This window comes from Tympanuchus pallidicinctus, unplaced genomic scaffold, assembly GCF_026119805.1.
Source record: "Tympanuchus pallidicinctus isolate F22 unplaced genomic scaffold, pur_lepc_1.0 scaffold2, whole genome shotgun sequence".
NCBI classification, from domain to species: domain Eukaryota; kingdom Metazoa; phylum Chordata; class Aves; order Galliformes; family Phasianidae; genus Tympanuchus; species Tympanuchus pallidicinctus.
The window spans coordinates 29,076,829-29,095,030 of record NW_026294721.1 but is presented as its reverse complement, the minus strand read 5'-3'; the positions used below and the strand labels follow the sequence as shown (position 1 = coordinate 29,095,030).

General features: G+C 35.6%; 1 protein-coding gene across 38 annotated transcripts in view; it reads right to left on the bottom strand.

The window, feature by feature from the left end:
* SORBS2 (sorbin and SH3 domain containing 2) overlaps positions 1 to 18,202 on the bottom strand; it is a 143,254-nt gene that overhangs the window by 105,907 nt on the left and 19,145 nt on the right. For 35 of the 38 annotated variants that reach the window (XM_052682542.1, XM_052682547.1, XM_052682539.1 and 32 more), the window contains one exon: positions 11,564 to 11,697. The exons of the other annotated variants lie outside the window; for them this stretch is intronic. The gene's annotated coding sequence lies outside the window, so the exon portion shown is untranslated. The remainder of the gene's footprint in view (positions 1 to 11,563; positions 11,698 to 18,202) is intronic. 38 annotated transcript variants of the gene reach the window in all.

The window sequence follows — 18,202 nt, the reverse complement described above, 5'->3', positions numbered from 1 at the left end:
ACTTCAGTGCAAAATTGTAACTTGAATCCATTTATTGTCCAGTTTTTCCTAGAGAGCAAATTTTAACTGGGGGTTCAAGTGTACTGTTATCACTGTTTTTTTTCTGGTACATTTTACTTTGAATTTTTTATTTCACCCTTTTTCTTTTTTCTTTTTTTTCTTTTTTCTTTTCTTTTCTTTTTTTTTTCCTCCTCCTCCTCCCTGGATGATAGGAGGCGTGGTTGTGATTTGTTTTAGAAAAACAGTGGTTAACCTACTATTGCATTTGTGAGCTGCGTGCATTTGTGTATTAAGTAACTATGTAGCCAAAGACTGGTTTTGCATAGCTCTATTTTATCATTGTATAAAAAGCCAGCTAAACTCATGTTGTTACACAAGCAGTACTTATGGCTTAGGACTTAACAGCAACCTTGTAACTACCCTACCTACTATCTGGGGTAGTACACAGTTGCCTTGACAAAAGAATAAATGGGTATTTAACTCTTCCCAGGAAATTGGGAAAGCTGACAATCATCCCAGTTACATACTGTGTTGAATATCTCATGCCATCTACCTTGCCATCTACCTACCATGGCTTGCCATCTACCTACCAATTTTTACTCTGCAGTGATGTAAAATGGCTATTGTCTAAACCAGACTTTTTTTCCTTCATGAGGTCACTTAGTTCACCTGACTAGCTTGAAGAAAGTGCTTTATATTACAAAAAATCATTATTTTGATCACCTAGCTCATAGATGCAGCAGATTTTAAGATTTTAACAATATGAGATGTTGCTTATTTCAGGGGGTTTCTTTAATTACTTTGCAATGTTCTGTAATACTGTACCTCATGACTAATTTATCTGTGCACTGCTCTTGTGGTGCCTGTGCTGTAGCAAAGAGTGGTGCTAGCAATTTTTTTGTGTGTGTGTGGGTTAAGCCATAAATGTCATCAGCACCCAAAAAGATTTTACTTGAAGAGAACAAAAGAATAAAGACTCTGTATAAAAAATAAAGTTGCCTCATTTTTCTTTAAATACACTCCTTCATTACTAACTTCAAGCCAGATGAACTCCAGGAAAAGTCAAGACCTTGACCCCCCAGTTACTGCCAGTAGCTATATTCTCCATTAAATGCCTTGGTCCCTAGCTCATTCAAACACATTAATTGAGAGACAAGACAGGTCCTTCCATTAAGCTGCAGTTAAATGTGCCAGCTGTGAGGCCCTGCCTCACAGCATCTGAGACTAAAGAAGTCTAAGTGCTGTGAAGAATCAGACAGTTACATCACAAAAATATTTTGTATAGGTGCAAAGAAATTTCATATGCACATTTTCACTTCACACGATTGCTTATGCCCAGGCAAAGATAATCTCTATATGATAGTATGCATCATATATCAGTGACTCCCTTAATCTTTAAATCATCTGCTCATTCTGAGGTTAAGGGAGAAAAATGTTGATGCGGGTCTTGCAGTGGTGTTAAGGGAAGTAACTCAGGCTAACTTGTAGTGAAGACAGCTAATTTTCCCAACTTTCTTCTGAGACAAATATCAGAATCTGGTTGGCCCTTTGACAGCACTGACTGTTCACATGTTCAATTAGCCACCCTGGAAGAACAGTCCAAGCAGGCTAGTGTTAGCATTTGCCAACACCATCCTTAACTTCTGTTGTAAAAGTTAATGATAAGGAGAATGTAATAGAAGTGTTAATGGAATTTAAGCTTTATTCCACATAATGATTTTTAGAATGAGTACTCCATGGAGCATAGATGTGGTTAAGACTACTGATCTGAAACAAGTAGGAAGGAAGAGGACAAAGCCATTTTTCTGTTTCCTCCAAAGTTACCGAGAACAAGTTATCCAGTTTTAAATTTGATCAGTAGTCCTGATGTAAGGGAATGAAAGCAACAGAGAAAATGCATCCTATAAGGGTTGGATCAAATCAGATCAGATCTGATGTGGGGTGAGTTGGACTCATCTACTGATTCAAGTGAGAATCAATCGTGGTAGGAAGACCAAAAATGAACACTCATTTTTTGAACATACATTTTCAGTTAGATAAGTGTTATACTGACTTAAAATTGATTATGTCAATGTAATAGTAACTGGCCTGCAGTTCACATGAATTTCATATCCAATCTGGGCATTCACAGAGAATAAGAATTCACTACATCTCTAGCCTAATGAGTTAATTACTCAACTGAAACTAGCAACTACCCAGGCAACCATATTTGTCTGAGACGATGGTGCCAACCATCAACCTTACATTTCTGACCAGATCAGGAGAACATTATCATTCCAAAGAGCTGTCAATCTAAGTAAGCCTAAAAATGACAACTGACTGACCAAATGCGATGCTTTACACTGATGTAACACTGAGTAATTCAGAAAAACACTGCCTCAATATCTTGCAAATAACACTGCTAGACTAGTCTAATATTTTTCTAAGATTTTCTGATAAAACACTTTAGCGTGCAACCTGAAACAAATAATACAAACGAGTAAAAATCCTGCTATTCACAGAGTGTCAGAAAGTAACTTGCAGGTTCTGCAGATGAAGATACTCTGAATTGGAGCTGTCATCTGGATAGTTAATTTTCTGTACACTTGCTGTAATGATGCAGTGGAACACTACCTTAGAAAAACATTACAATTCATACTGTTGCTGAAATAAGGCTGTTATATATATCTATATATACATAATGTTGCTGAAATAAGGCTGTTATATATAAATATATATATATACACACACTTTTTTTTTTTTTACTTTACTTGACTCTAGACTGAAAACTTAGACTCAGTTTGACTTCTCACAGTCCTCATTGTGAGCACAAAGAAGATCAAAGTAACAATATTGCAGTATACCCCAGAATAATCAGTAAAATATATATATATATATATCATTTCAGTAATAATATTTTCATGGTGGAAACATTCATTAAGTACATTAGGAATTAGAAAAAAATAGGAAATATTTTTAATTTTACATTTCATCATCATGACTGATTTTTTTTATTGTCTCTAACTGTCTAGCTATATATCCATGGAATTATAAACACAGTCCAAGCAGCTGAGCCTTCACCACATGACCTCAAATATTTCTGTCTTGTTATGGCTCCAGCTAGTCAAAAGTTATTTTCAGCAAAGGTTATCGAGTTCTGTAGTCCATTAGATAGCATTACATAGAATAAAAATCCTTGTAAATCTGAATGTCAATTTTATATCTATTGCAGCAGTCAAGGCAAAATTATTCCAAAGACTATTTGATGAGTAACCTGCAGTATCCAGATAAGCCCATTTTTATGTAGAAATTGACTTTTTGTTGTTGCGCTAGCTTGTTGTCTTTTCTATTCCCTTACATCCCTACCCATATTTCATTTTAGGACCTAATTTAAAAATCAGATAATTTTCATGTGGGTCATTACGATCATGAATAAGCCTATTTATAAAGAACCAAAAACATCTACTCAGAAGGAGATCTTTATATTGCAGATGTTAGTATATGAGACATTAGTTTAATTCTCCATATTCTATCTGTAGCTACATCCCTTAGAACCACCTGCAAATCCAATGCAATCACAACTAGCCCACTCTGTCTTGTAAATGAAGACTTGGATTTTGAAATGTAATTAAGCTTCATATATCGCCTAGAAAGAAAGTGTTGGATTTATGCCACAAGACAAGTTTGGAATAAATAGTAAAACCAAAAATATCCCAGAGATGAGATATAGTAGTTTAAATTCTTTCCTTATTCCAGACACAAAGGAGGGCATGGCTGGACTAGAATTCCATGCAGTCCCAACATGGTATACACTGCTTTGCCAACATAGAAGCACTAGTGTCAAATAGACTAAAGCCTTTAATAGACTTCATACAGATCAATACGTTCTGGTAACAGTTTATGATCATAACTTGCCTGCATTAAATTAGCAACCCAGGTATGTTTATCTTTTTGGATTGATTTTTTCCCCACAAATTATTTACAATCAAAACTATGCATTACCTTAAAACTTAAAAAAGATGTAATCTATGCCTTGTTATTCTTTGTGTCTAGTTCAAAATAACATGCTATCATCATTCCTGCTTCTATGTGAAATATAATATTTTACTGTAATTGAAGTACATACACTTTACACAGAAAATAATCACATAGTGACTTTTATCTGGGTCAGCACAAAAAGCAATGACACGAAGCCAGTAACAGCAGAAATATTTAAAAAACTCTGAACTGACTAAATCTGACCTATGACATTTGGCATGTCATAGTTTGTAATAATACCACAGCTACATATGAAGGGCCAAGCCAGCTAACAAGGTCTAAACTAAGTAGCCTTATACTGAATTTTGAGTTTATTTGTCCGCTTGCCCAAAGCAGAACACTGATCTGGAGGGTCACCCTAAAAATCTATGACTGACTACAAGCAATAGTAGTTCTCAGTGCTAGGGCTACCATCCCCTCTTGCTTGGTACTGTTTAAGCAGTTTTCTTTGTTCCTCACTTTTATAGCAGTGAGGGACATTTGTATATTACTGTACATTCGCAGTAACAATTTCTGTTTCACATAGGAGATAAGGAAATTTCTATATCATTTGAACAGCTATGTCAGAATCAATATACTTCCATCAACTCAGTGCGTATAGTAGACACAATCATTATTGCTCATTATGCAACTTAATGAAATTTTAATCCATGTAATCAATTTTTTTCCTCACTTGAGAAAGACAGCTACTGCTGTGACTTTTCAGAAAGGAATTAGAAACAATTTACAACTCTTAAGCATTACAATGTGTAACATGCAACAGAACATGAAAAGCATTCAGTAATTGTGAAACTACATAGAGATATAAATGAAAAGCTATATATTAAAGATGCCTGCCTTAGATACCTTGGTTACCAAGGGAATTGAAAAGGGGAAGATTTACACACGGAAAGATTGTTCAAAGAGTCAACGAATAGGTAAGGTACATACATTTCATGCAGGGTGCTATGTTGTTATTCTGTTAAGATTTCCTTTTCTGTTCACTGTGGAATTCTGCTCACTACTGTGCATGATAACGCACTTGAACATAACTTCTATTTAATTTGAATGGATGCATAAGAGCAAGTGTCAAAATGACAGGGGGAGGAAATTAAAAACTGAGTAAGAACAGTGCCTACTGTGTCAGAATCAGAGATACTACTTACAGAGAATTCAGGTTTATTATTTTCCAATATTACTACTGTCATATAAAGATGCAGTCTTTGCAGAAAAAGATGCTCATTTTAAAACCTGCCTCCTTTCTCTTTGGTGAGGAGCACATGATCAAGGGAAGCACACCTTTGACTATGGAAACAGAAAAAATAAACTCAGAAACCTGCAAAGAAAAATATAGGCTTTTCCAATCAAATCAGTTTCTGAGCACTCTCAATCTAAATGTGTCGATTTATGCAAAAGCATAAAGATAATATTTTGAGTTCATAAAAAACAGGAAAGTAACATTTAAAATGACTGACCAGACAAGTAGAAGTTTCTAACACTGAATATGCAAGAATACTATATAAATCCATAGTAGCAGCTGTTAGGAACAGTTCAATAGCATTAGAAATAAGAACAACTTTTATAAAGGTCCATTCTGGTTTTTCAGATTAATTGACAGCCAGGTATTATTTTATGAATAAATATCTTATAATAAGCAGTTCAACCAGCTGACTCAAATGTCTTTCCAACTTAACACTGCTCTTCATTGGTCTGTAAAGGATTTACCCAAAGGAGTGAAGATTTCCACTAGAAACCGTGGAACCTTAATAAACTATTTGGCTAAGCATATACTATTGCTAATCACAAACTTTAAAAATTAAAGCTGTATTTTGGTTCAGGATTTGTTCAGAATCTGGTTAGAAGTCTGTTCTTGGTTCATTTTAGCCATTCCTTACTACTACTACATGCATTTTAATATATATCAGCACAGACACAAATGTTTCTTGATCAATCATTTGATTTTATGAGCAAATGTCTGGCACAGCTCACTACAGAAACTTAGGCATTGTAAATCATTTGGATGAGACTTCCAAGATCACAGGATGACAGATCAACACCATGCTGACCTGCCACCTGTCGCTTAACTGTTTTGTTATAAAACCACCATGCAGTCAGCTGCTACAAAGCAACAAACCACATAATTATTTCCAAGTCAGGGAATTTGTGTTTATTCAATCTACATAAAGGAGGGAAGTTCAGTTCATAGTTAGAGGGCAGTGCATAGCAACCTTCGCCACTAGCATACACAAGCCTCATGGGGCATCAAGGTCTAGGACTGAAAGCAGCTCAGCACTGCAGATTTGCAGCACATTTATGCACTCTTGAAGAGTTCAGTTATATTCATCTAGCTACATTTTTGAGATTTTCAATTCTAAGCTTTTTTTTCCTGTCCTCCTCCCTCAAATGGCCCTCTGTGGATGGTGTGCCTTCAGAAGCATCATCCTTGAGATGCTAAATCTGAATTTCAATTAAAACTGTAGATCAGAAGCTACACTTGTTCAATTTTAATAAAATATCATTCATTTCATGCAAAGCCATTACAGTAATATATTCTACACGAATGTATCACTGATATTTACTCCAGGAGATACAGTATGAAGTGAGAATCTAGGTGTAAACATTCAGTTCCTACATTGTAAGAAGGTTTTTAGACTATGTTTATTTTTATTTTTAATATTTTATGAAAAGTTTTTCAAATAGATTCAGTACTAGCATTCTGGAAGCGGAATTAAGCTAAGGCCAGTTTTAACCACTGTTTTTCACAAAGGCAGCAGTCTTTGAGTATGTTAGAATGTTCCCAGACTCTAAGCCATAATAATAAGCTTAAAATACTCACTAAATCTCTTCATTTTTAACGAAGTTTAAAGTTTCATTCTCAATTTTAAATTATTACTTTGGATCAGAGCTGTAATTTTTCAAAAATCAACCATCAGCCTTCTCTTCAACACTGAAAAGCTTTATTCAGCGCAGAACCCAAATGGGATGTAGAAATCACAAGGTAACTTTACACCATTTGGAAATCCACTGGCCTCTGACAGCAAGGTCCTATTGCCTTCATTTGGTTAACAAACATTGTAGAAAGTTTCTACATGTTGAATTCTAGATATTGAAGGGTATAAAAACCACAGAAAGAAATAAATCTACAGATAAGACTCAACAGCACTGAAAGACTTGGTGTTATCAACACAGAAGAACTGGGCCTCTAAATTTAATGCCCTTCAGATAAGTCCTTTCACAAGGGCAACAGAGCTTGTCTTCCTTTTCTTCAGAAGAAGAAAAGAACTGATAGAGATTTGGGGTCGCGTACTGAGTCCAGGTGCATTTTGTAGCACTTAACTCTCAGCTCTCTTAGATCTATTGAGAAGAATCACAAAAGTTAGGAAATCCTACGCAAGTATTCCTCATGGAGCACTTCTAACACAGAGACTTCTTGTATGCAGTAACTCATGAATGATGCTTTCATCTTCACAAGGATAGAGCTACTAATACATTTGTCACCTACTTGTTTTTTTCGTTTGTTTTCTTTAAAACAAAACCTGACAAGTTATTGAGTTGTGCTTTTAAATGAAGCAATTCTTAAACCTTTCTGTGGAGCAACTGATTAACAATCTCAAGAGTCAAGGAAGGCTAAGTACTCAAGTTGCCTCCAGTAATAAAGAAGACATAGCCTTCTAAACAGCATTAAACATTAAGGAAAGTAAGCTACTAATGAAACATACTAATACTTAAGCCACTGATATACAGAGACAAACACAGTCTTACACACAAACATAAGCAGGCAATGTCTTATGTGAGATTAAAGCATACTTATTAGATATATGTTTAAGTGCCTACTTAGAGAGAACGTATAAGCACATTTATCTTTGTAATACAATCACACAGGTGGCTAAACAATGATATTCTCTACTATGTACCATACTACTTCATTATTACCAATCAATACCGTTTAAATACAAAGTCAAATAAAATTGAAAGCTCAAGGCAGAACTGAAAATTAAAACACTTCTGTTTGGTTTAAAAGCAAAAATCTGATTCTCGTTGGCAACTTTTAGGGGTTTTTTTCTTATTTTTTTTTAATGATAAAAAATGAATAGTATCGAGGTTGAATCTGAAAAATGCTCATCTCAAAAGAGAAATTTTTTTTAGAAAGGTTAAGCAACAAAATGCTTTGACATCGTGGTCAAAAATTAGTAACCCAAACACAAGATGCTTACTGTTATTTGTGATTAATTTTATCCTCTTTCTCAAATACAGATTAATGATGATAATTAAGGATGATAATTAAGGATGATAAGCACAAGCCACTGTAAGAAACTGGGAATGCTGCTGGATCCTAGCTCACCTGGATCTATCAAAAGATCAGAGGCATTGCCATTGTTTTTCTATTGGCTTTTTTTTTTTCCCCTGCAGATAGCAGATAACCAGTGTGCCAGGGTATCATTGAAATCACACTCCTCTGTAACAATTAATGAGGCCCCTAATGACATAATGAATCTTTTACAGATCTATTGCCACCTCGGAAGAATGCAAGGACACATAAGTCCAGTGCAGAAACAAGTGCTGAGTCTCACATAAGGACACATGCTCTCTCAGGTGCTTCAAAATTGACATATCCATTCATCCCCATATATCCCTTGTAAGGTGATCATTTCAGATTAATCTCCTTTATCATCAGATTTTGCTCTCCAGTTTTCAAAAACACTTTTAATCTTCTCCAGTATTGTCACATGCAATTTGAACTCACATGCCTTTGAAATTCTTCTATCAGATCAGAAACTGGGCAATTTGGATACCATAAAATCCAGCTGCCATTAATAAAAGACTTGAACTTAGACCACCCTGTGAAAGCAACATCGATGCATTGTGAATAAGCAGTATATTAATCAAAGATCTTTATCAGAGCCATTTCTTGAAATAACAGCTCAAGTAAAATTGTATACTGGTTGGGAAACTTTTGTATGGACAAGAAGAGAACAGTTTCGGAGATTCTCTTTGATCAAAGAAGTCTATCATAAAAAGCTTATAAACTCCATAAAAAACTTATAAACTTGCCTCCCACCCCTCTATTTAAAAACTGACAGAGCATATTTATTTATATAATCTAAATTGTTGAAAGCAAGCCTTTAAAGAACTACCAATAACAGTGCTAGTCAGTTCCAGACCTAAAGTGTTCATTTGGACCATATAATTAAATAAATTCTTGTATTTGCATTTTTCATTTTATTTTTTTTTTCCCCAATGTATTTGACACCACCTTTGGGAAGTGAACAAAGACACACTGTCAAAAGCAGAAACCTGCACAAAATGTTACTGTTTGTTCCCCATGAATGCAGAGGTATACTTACGCAAAGAAAGAAATTCCATTGCTCTCTTGAGATTTCCTTTCCCTTTAGTCGAATTTAGTGCCAAGTTCACTTAGCTAAAATTTGGGTTGTGTCAGTATGCCAAATAAAAGTTTCTGTATGTCAGTTCTGTTACTCAGTTAAAAGTTAAATGCCAAACAAAAACATGGTCTTGTATTGCAACTTTAAAGTAATGTGAAGTAAAAAGTGATCATTCATAAATTATTCTGGACCCTTACTTTACACAATTCAAGTGTTGGCTTTGATTGAAAGTATTGGTTAAATATTTTGTCTATTATTCAGCCTGATTTCTCTTCCAACTATGTATTTTGGTCTCAAAGTTTTACAGTGCTTCCCTTATATACATATCCACTCAATTGATAACTACACTAGGGCCTCTGAAGGGTCTTAAGTTCTTCTGAAAGCTTCAGATTCTTCTGAATAAGTCACAGACTAAAAACTAGTTTTAACAGGAAAAGCATCAACATAAGTAAAGTGTTCACTAGAATACTTGGATGCTCAAAAGAACTTAGGAAATAAAAGGACAGGGTGATAGATCTACAGGACTAGGGAATCAGCTTTATGTGTGGCAGTAAGACAGGACCAGAGAAAATCTTAAAGTAAAAGGAACATGGGTTGATTGAAAACGAGACAGGAAAGGAGAAAGAGTGTCTCATTTGAAGTAGAAAATGAGACTGGTAACAAAAGTCCTATAGTTTTGGACAAATACACCTTCAATATCTGCTACTCTAAGGAATATAAAGCAGAATTTAATCACAGAATCACAGAATTGTAGCGGTTAGAACGAACCTCTAGAGACCATCGAGATCAACCCCTCTGCCAAAGCAGGTTCCTTAAACCAGGTCGCACAGGTAGGCATCCAGGTGAGACTTGAATGTCTCCAGAGAAGGAGACTCCACAACCTCCCTGGGGAGCCTGTTCCAGTGCTCCGTCACCCTCACCGTAAAGAAGTTCATGAGAATAAAACATTCTTGTAATGAACTCAACCAGGTTTGTTTTTACTGTTTTTGAAGAACTGTCAAAAAAATTTCTACTTGACACAGATCTCTTTATTTCATATATATATATAAACACACGTATATTCCATATGAAATGTGTATGTAGACTTCAGAATTTCTCTATTAGATAAATAAAATGTTTGGGGATTTTCCATTTTATATAAGAATTCTGATCTACTTTTTTCTTTTCCTATGAAAATAAAATGCAGAATTGATGGTTTACATTAAATGTAGAACTACTTCTAAAAATGACTTGGTTTTCAGCATGTTTTTGAAATAAACTAATTTTAAAGCAATAGCAAAGCCTGAAAAATGAACTATGCAGAACTAAGAGATGCAGGATGCAAGAACACAGTAATTGTGGTAAACCAAAGGGCCAGTATTTGTGATCAGACAGACTGGATTTACATAGGCTGCCACTTATCCTAAGCAACTGCTTAAAGCCATAACATTGAGGGGAAAAAGAAAACCAAAACAAACCACTTTTGCTCTTCAGATGTTGTCTTTGTTTGAATCACAAATTAGAGTGAAAACAGAAAATAAATGACAAAACCAACTTTGGTGGTAAAGTTAAAAAGTTAAAAAGTAAAGTTAAAAAGTGAAGAAACACCGTAACCCAAAAAACATCACGAATGGAACAGTTTCAGAATTACATTAATGACTGATAAGTATGTTTGCCAACCTATGACATAGGTGCATATTACCAAGAAAAAATACAGCTGCATCAATAACATGTACCTATTTTATCTACACAAAATTTAACCTGCAAGCAAGGAGTAATGAATGAATTGCCGGGAAGGTTATTTCTGAAATCTGACTTAACACAAAGAAATAAAAAGTCCTCAATTTCACTCTCTAAGTACAGAACATCCAAATAGGTAAAGAATTTCAGGAAAGAATAATCACCAATTCTGCTTTAAAATACTAAACAATCTCATTATAACAAATTGAAAATGAACTACTTGATCAACAAAAATCACAAACTTACTTATCCCAGAGCATCCTATGGACTTAAAAGGTAGTATTTTCAGGTTTGCAAAAGCAGGGCAGTAATGCTTTCATAGAGGTCTTCACACTTCTACACATACTGTATGCAGAACTATCAACAAACAGAAACTGATTTTCTCTGAACACTAATGAGAAACTCAAGAATGCAAGTGGTAAGGACAGGAAAAAAGACAAATCCTTTAGAAAAATATGACTTACCAGACAGACAAGTTTAGTTGCGTCTCAAGTGCAGAGGAGTGAAGAGGAAGTAAAAGCTTTCTGTATGTACAGATCTTGTTTATTTAGCCCTTTACAAAGGTTTCTCTCAAAAAATTAAACTCATATGCAAGAGTCTGCAAGAGAAAGAGAAAGAAAGAAGCTGAGCTGCTGGCTGTTTCTGTTCAAAGCACATTTGAGCTATTTTCAGCAGCAATGGCTTGCCTACAATCAAAATGAAAATGCAATACAGAAGAAGCAGCCTACCAACCCAAGCTAAAAAAATTAAGACATTCATGGCAAAAACCTTTGTTCATTGCCCAAATTTCATTTAAAGAAACAGAAAGTGTAGGGAACAAGCACTGTAGATGATCAAGAAAAATACTGTTAAAAGCAGAGTTGGAGCCTTGAAGACTATTACCTCAGAAAAAGAATCACTATGAATTTGTTTTAATGTTAAAATGTATATCTTGAGTTTTTAGTCAGTCTTAAAGTTATTTTGCCTTCTTTATACAAAGGTTCATCTGAGAAGAATGCACTTCTATTTGTATTTAAGCGTATTGTATCTGGCTGGCATAAACATCTGAGGAAAAATTTTTTAAGATTGAAGCCAGAATTTTGTTTCTAGTTTTCAGCTTAAATTTCCAGTTTCAGCACCAGTGCTATTTTGAAAGCTTAGTGACCTGAAGCTGCTGGCACTCCACAGGCCATTCAGTGACATAACAAAGATCTTCCTGTCCCCTTCTGCTGCACCCCAAACAACCAGCTGAAATTCTCATTGCGTAAAAATACTAAAAATTAATATAAAAGACAACAAAGTGAATATACAGAGAATATACAAGGAAGAGATCCACAAGGATCACTGAGTCCAACTCCTGGCTCCACACAGGACCACCCAAAATTCAAACGCTATGTCTGAGCATTGTCCAAACGCTTCCTGAACTCCAGCAGCTTGGGGCTGTGACCACTGTCCTAGGGAGCCTGCTCCACTGCCTGACCACCCTCTGGTGAAGAATTGTTTCCTAACACCCAAATGACCCTCTCCTCAGCCTCCTCTTCTCTGGGCTGAAAAAGTCAAGGGACCTCAGATGCTACTCATCATACATACACATCTTGTTCTCCAGACCCTTTACCATATTCATAGCTTTCCTTTGGAGACTCTAACAGTTTTATATCCTTCATACATTGTGGTGCCCCAAACCACACATAATGCTCAAGGCAAGCCTGCACAGTGCAGAGTGGAACAATCCCTTCCTTTGTTCTCCTGGCAATGCTGGGTTTGATGCACCCCAGGATACGGTTGGCCCTTTTGCCAGGGCACAGTGCTGACTCAGATTCAACTTGTCAATCAGAACCACAAGACCCCTTTCTGTGAGGGCCTCACTCCAGCCTGTCATCTCCCCAGTCTGTACATATATATGCAGAGTTGCCTCATTACAAGTGCAGAGTCCAGCACTTGCTCTTGTTAAATTTTATGCAGCTGGTAGCTGCTCAGCCCCATAATTTGTCAGTAATTCTCTGCAGACTGTCAAGGAAGACAACAGGCCCTCCCATTTTCATGTGTCCACAAACTAACTTACTATACTTCTAACTTTTGCTTCCAAGTTATTGATGAAAACTCTAAAGAGAGCTGATCCCAAAATGGAACCCTGCATAACTCCATTTGTGTCTGGTCTCCAGTCACAAGTGATGTAACCCCATTTACTTTAATCATTTGAGCCCCCACATCAGCCAGTCGTTCACCTACTGCATTACATATTTGTCTAACTGCATGCTGAATATTTTGCCCAGAAGGATAAAGTGAGAAACAGTATTGAAAGCCTCACTGAAATATCAAAAGAAAGCATCAACTGGTTTTCCTTTGTCAACTAGGTGAGTGACCTTGTCATAAAAGGAAATTGGATTCGTTAAACAGGACTATCCCTCACACACCTAAGCTTGCTGCAACCAATGACTGCATTGTCCTTCAGGCGTTTCAGTAAATCCCTGAATTATCTCCATAATTTTACCAGGCACTGAAGTGAGTCGGACAGGTCTGTAATTACCAGTCTCTCCATTCTTGCCCTTCTTGAAATCTGGGGCAATGTTTGCCAGCTTTCAGTCAACTGGGACCTCTCCTGACTCCCAAGACTGCCGAGAAGTAATAGAGAGAGGCCTCACAATGACATCAGCCTGCTCTTCAAGTACCCTGAGATGAATTCCATTGTGCCACAGGGACTTATGCATTTAGGTGGACCAGCAAATCCCACACAAGTTTGGGGTTGGTTGGGAGTTTATCATTAACACAGTCACAGTTCTCCAGCACAGGGCTCCAGGGGTCTTACAGCCTATCATTAGTGTTGAAGACAGAGGCTAAGAAAGCATTAAACATTTCTGTTCCACCTGCTAATCACTTTGAAGTTTCAGACAACATAGGTAAGCCAGTGGAAAACTACCATTTAACTTTTGGGAACTTTTTCTGTTATAGAAAGAACGTTCTCTATCTTTATCAGCAGATAAAACTGACATTGCTTCACCAGAATAACTCTTCATGTATGTCCACACTTTTAAATACTGTCACCAAAAAGCTTGCAACTTCTCTTTGAACAAAATGAACAAGATCTGATGTTACTCTCCACTCAAAATCTAAAACAGTCTAATGTAGGAATTTTAAATATTTCATTAAATACTGGACTTCCAATCATATTCTACTTAGCCAAGTAGCCTCCTTTGAAATCATTTTAGAAGACATGGATCACCTCAATGTTAAAATTTATTTCTGAAGAGTAACTACTTGAAAGTTAAACAGGATGCCAACCACAGGCTATTCAAACTACTTAAGTGATAAAACAATACTCATTGCTAAAAACAAGCAGAAATGAGCACATTTGTTCCCAAAGACTTGTATAAAATAAAAATAAAATAAAACAATAGTGAAAAAAGCTGTCAAGTGTGAAAATGAAGTATAAATTATTTTTTTTATTAGCTCAGGAAAATTCCTTCCATTTGATCCCAACCATTTTTAGTGCTGTTGTAGTTAAGAGCAGCTACAAGAACAGAAAAATGCAACCCATCTAATACTAAATACCAGCCAGACATATTAATCATTATTGTTGTTTTATTCCACATGGCTAGTTTAGGACTGTTATTTTACTACAAAACCAACTCACAGAAGTTAAAAAGCTCAGTTTATATTTAACTTGAGGTTGATGAATAAAGACTTAAGGGCTCCAGCAGCTGAAGTTTTAGACAACATATGATTGCATAAGTTACAGCCAGATTAAGAGTTGTAATGATCAGGTAGAAAACAAAATACAGTTTAAGTTAACTACATGATTTATACATAACAAAACAGCAGAGCCAGATGCTACACAGCCTTACTGTCCTTGTTGCTTTAAACTGGTAGTTACAAGCAAGGCCAACAAATACTTGTATGGTGAATTCTATTACCATGCAAATACAAAAATAGAAGAATATTTTCAGATCATTAGAAATATCAATGCAGTACCAAATAAATGCAATACATGATGTCTTGCAGTGCAGTATTTCTTTTCTGAAGCATCTTCTCAGGACAGTGACTTACTGCTAGTACTTAACCCTTTTCAGTACCTTATTTCTTATACACTCTCTGCAACTTGTTTTGCTTAAATGGTTTGTTATTAGTGTTTATAGCACTTATTAAGCATGACAAAAAAATACTGTCTAGTTCTCCAATAAATCTAATTATTTACAAGTTTGTTACTAAAACAAGCTTGTCACCATTACCAAGATTATCACCATAAACTTTTCAAAGGATGAAACAATCATATTTCCCATTTTATAGCCATCAGTAACACCAAATTTAACATTTATCAACACTTCTTTAGTGTCACACTGCCACAGTTTAATTGATGGTTGGTATTAAACAATCAAAGATGAGCAAGAAGTGTTTAGCACACAGTGCTAATTTAGGCACTTGGTTCAGGTCCCTACAGACTCTGTGACTAGGCTCCACAAGTCAGAGTTCTGTTAAAATGGAAGATGAGAGATGGAAAATTGTTCAACACACTGATGGACAGAGTGTACTAGGTGATCTCAAGACGTCCCTTCCAGCCCCTACAATTCTGCAAGTCTCCACTTCATAGATTCATACATAATAAATCTTGATTTTCACTTGGTTCATAGATCTAACAAACACAACTGGCTCACTGAAACTTCATGTGCAATTGCTGATTCTTTTGTGGAGTCAATCTGTGTACATACTAACTATGCAGGTGAATTTATATTCTATACAGCCACATGTAATTTCTTCATTCTTTATATTACTTTATACATGTTTCTGTCCTGATCATGTAATAGTTATGGAAGACATTCTAGTAATGTGATAATGTACACAAGTGAATTCATTGAATTTAACACTAGAGAACACAGGAAAACATACATGCATTCTGTATCACTTTTTAGAGAGTATATTCATTGATCTAGAGCTGATTTTCATCTCTGAAATGAGCATTTCCCAGATTACAGAAAAATTCTGTGAAGACACAGAAGTGAAACCTATTAACCACATGCTTTGACTTGAGCTAGTCTTGAAAATGTCTTGGACACACATGATCTTGAAGGATCTTATAAATAAGAATGAATCTATTTTCAGTGTCTCAGATGTACTTTCAGTAGCCTTCACTATAGAGAAGCAATGGAGATTTGAATCTCGATGGCCATTCTCTTGGACAGAATGGTAAATCTAATTACACATAGATGCCAAAAAAGCATTGCAAAAATGCAAGGGCAGACTAACTGAATCTGCTTGGTAGAGGTGCAGATCTTCAAATAAATGTACCATTATGCTATATGCCTATAAATCCAAAGAATGAAAATTGCTGGGAAGAGATTAGTATTCAGTGACATCAGTTTCATTCCTTAAGCAAGAACTCCTGAAAATTCTTCAACATTAAATCACATACACAAACAATAAATCCCAAATTTCAGTTTCTATCACTTCTTCATTTGAGGTACAATGAAAAATGTGAGTCACTTACTGAAAATAGAAATTGTGAGGAAAGATAATGTAGACATCCAAGTTACTCTGATAACAACACCTGGAATTCTTCATAACCATAAAGAAAATAGGAGTTCAATCAACTATCCATAGTGTTAGAATTCTTTGCAGCATGGCTACAAATGACAGAGCCATAGAAAAGATGCATATCTCTTCCAGAAAACACACTGAATCTGGTGTGTAAAGTAGCCATCAGATCACTAGCTTTCTATGAGAAGACATTTTATAAAAATTAAAGAGCTTAGTGTTTCTCAAGAACTTGACAACTTGAGCAAAGCATGTTCCAAGCAATTCAAGCCATTGAATTACTGAAGCAGTCTTTGTGGTAGTAACAAACAGTAATAGTAGCTCTATTCAAGATACTTTAAGAAGTGGGAAACTATACACACCCCTCAAGGAGGATGAATTACAACCTATGAAATTGTCAGACAGCACATATAGATATTTTGTGGGTTCATAATCCTGATCCTGAAGTTTTGGTAATCTTTCACAAAACTTTCACAACTGAAGTTTATTGAAGTCCATACATGGGATTTTAGCTTTTTGTTTTTAAATTGCTCTGTTAAGTACACTAGTAGCCCATATACACAGTTCTCCAGTACCTCATTCTAAAATACCTCTCCACATCTAGCAAGAAGCACAGAATTTCATTTAATTTACAAAGTTCTTTTTCCCATCAGTTCCTTCAAAAAATTAATGAGACATGGCCCACATTGCTAATGCATATGCGCTAATAAAGTTACTAATATTTTCTCTTCAGATTTGATACACAAGTGTTTCATCCCCAAAACTTTGAAAAAGTTTGAAATATGGAAGGAAGAGCAAAGAGAGGAAACTTGGATTTTATTTATTTTGGCTTGTGTTCCTCAGAATGCACACAGGACCCTGTCAATATTTATCAGTCAGTCAGTAATCCAGTAAAGCATAGTATCCAAGAGAATTTCCATATTCATTTACTTATTTAACATAAATGTTTTACTAATAGCTCATACATTTGAGAGACATGGATCAAGAAATGAAGCATGGACAATCACACTCTCACACTTGATTAACATTGTCTGAGGTTTGTGCGGAACGGCAGATGTTTCACAAAAGTTGTCTCAGCTGTTTTCTCTAGAATAGATCTATGATCTCTTTAAAAGATACCATCTGTCTTCAGCGACATTCAGTTCTCATTTTCATCTCTGCAATTTAAGTCCACTCCCTTCCTCTTATATTTTAATAAAGTACTGACTGACTGACGATTGAAAAGATGACATAAGACTAAAGCTCCTAGCCACATTTCTGTGAAAGGTGTTTTGTAATTAAGGAATTCTGCTATTATGGTAACCTGAGTTTGTTACACATCTTAAATTTACTCTTCAGGAATCATTGTATATCTGAGAACTCTCACAAAACTACAAATTGTCACCTACCATGTTTCTGAAGATGCCAAAGGATTTTATGCAGACTCAGAATCTATGAATGTTTATAATAGTTTACAGTTCTTGGAGACATAAAACACTAATTCACTGAAACAAAAAGCAACTATACACACGGTGATGATGGTTTGACTTGCTGATCTTAGGGATCTTTTCCAAACTTAATGATTCTATACCTATCAAGACTATAAATCTCTGGATGAC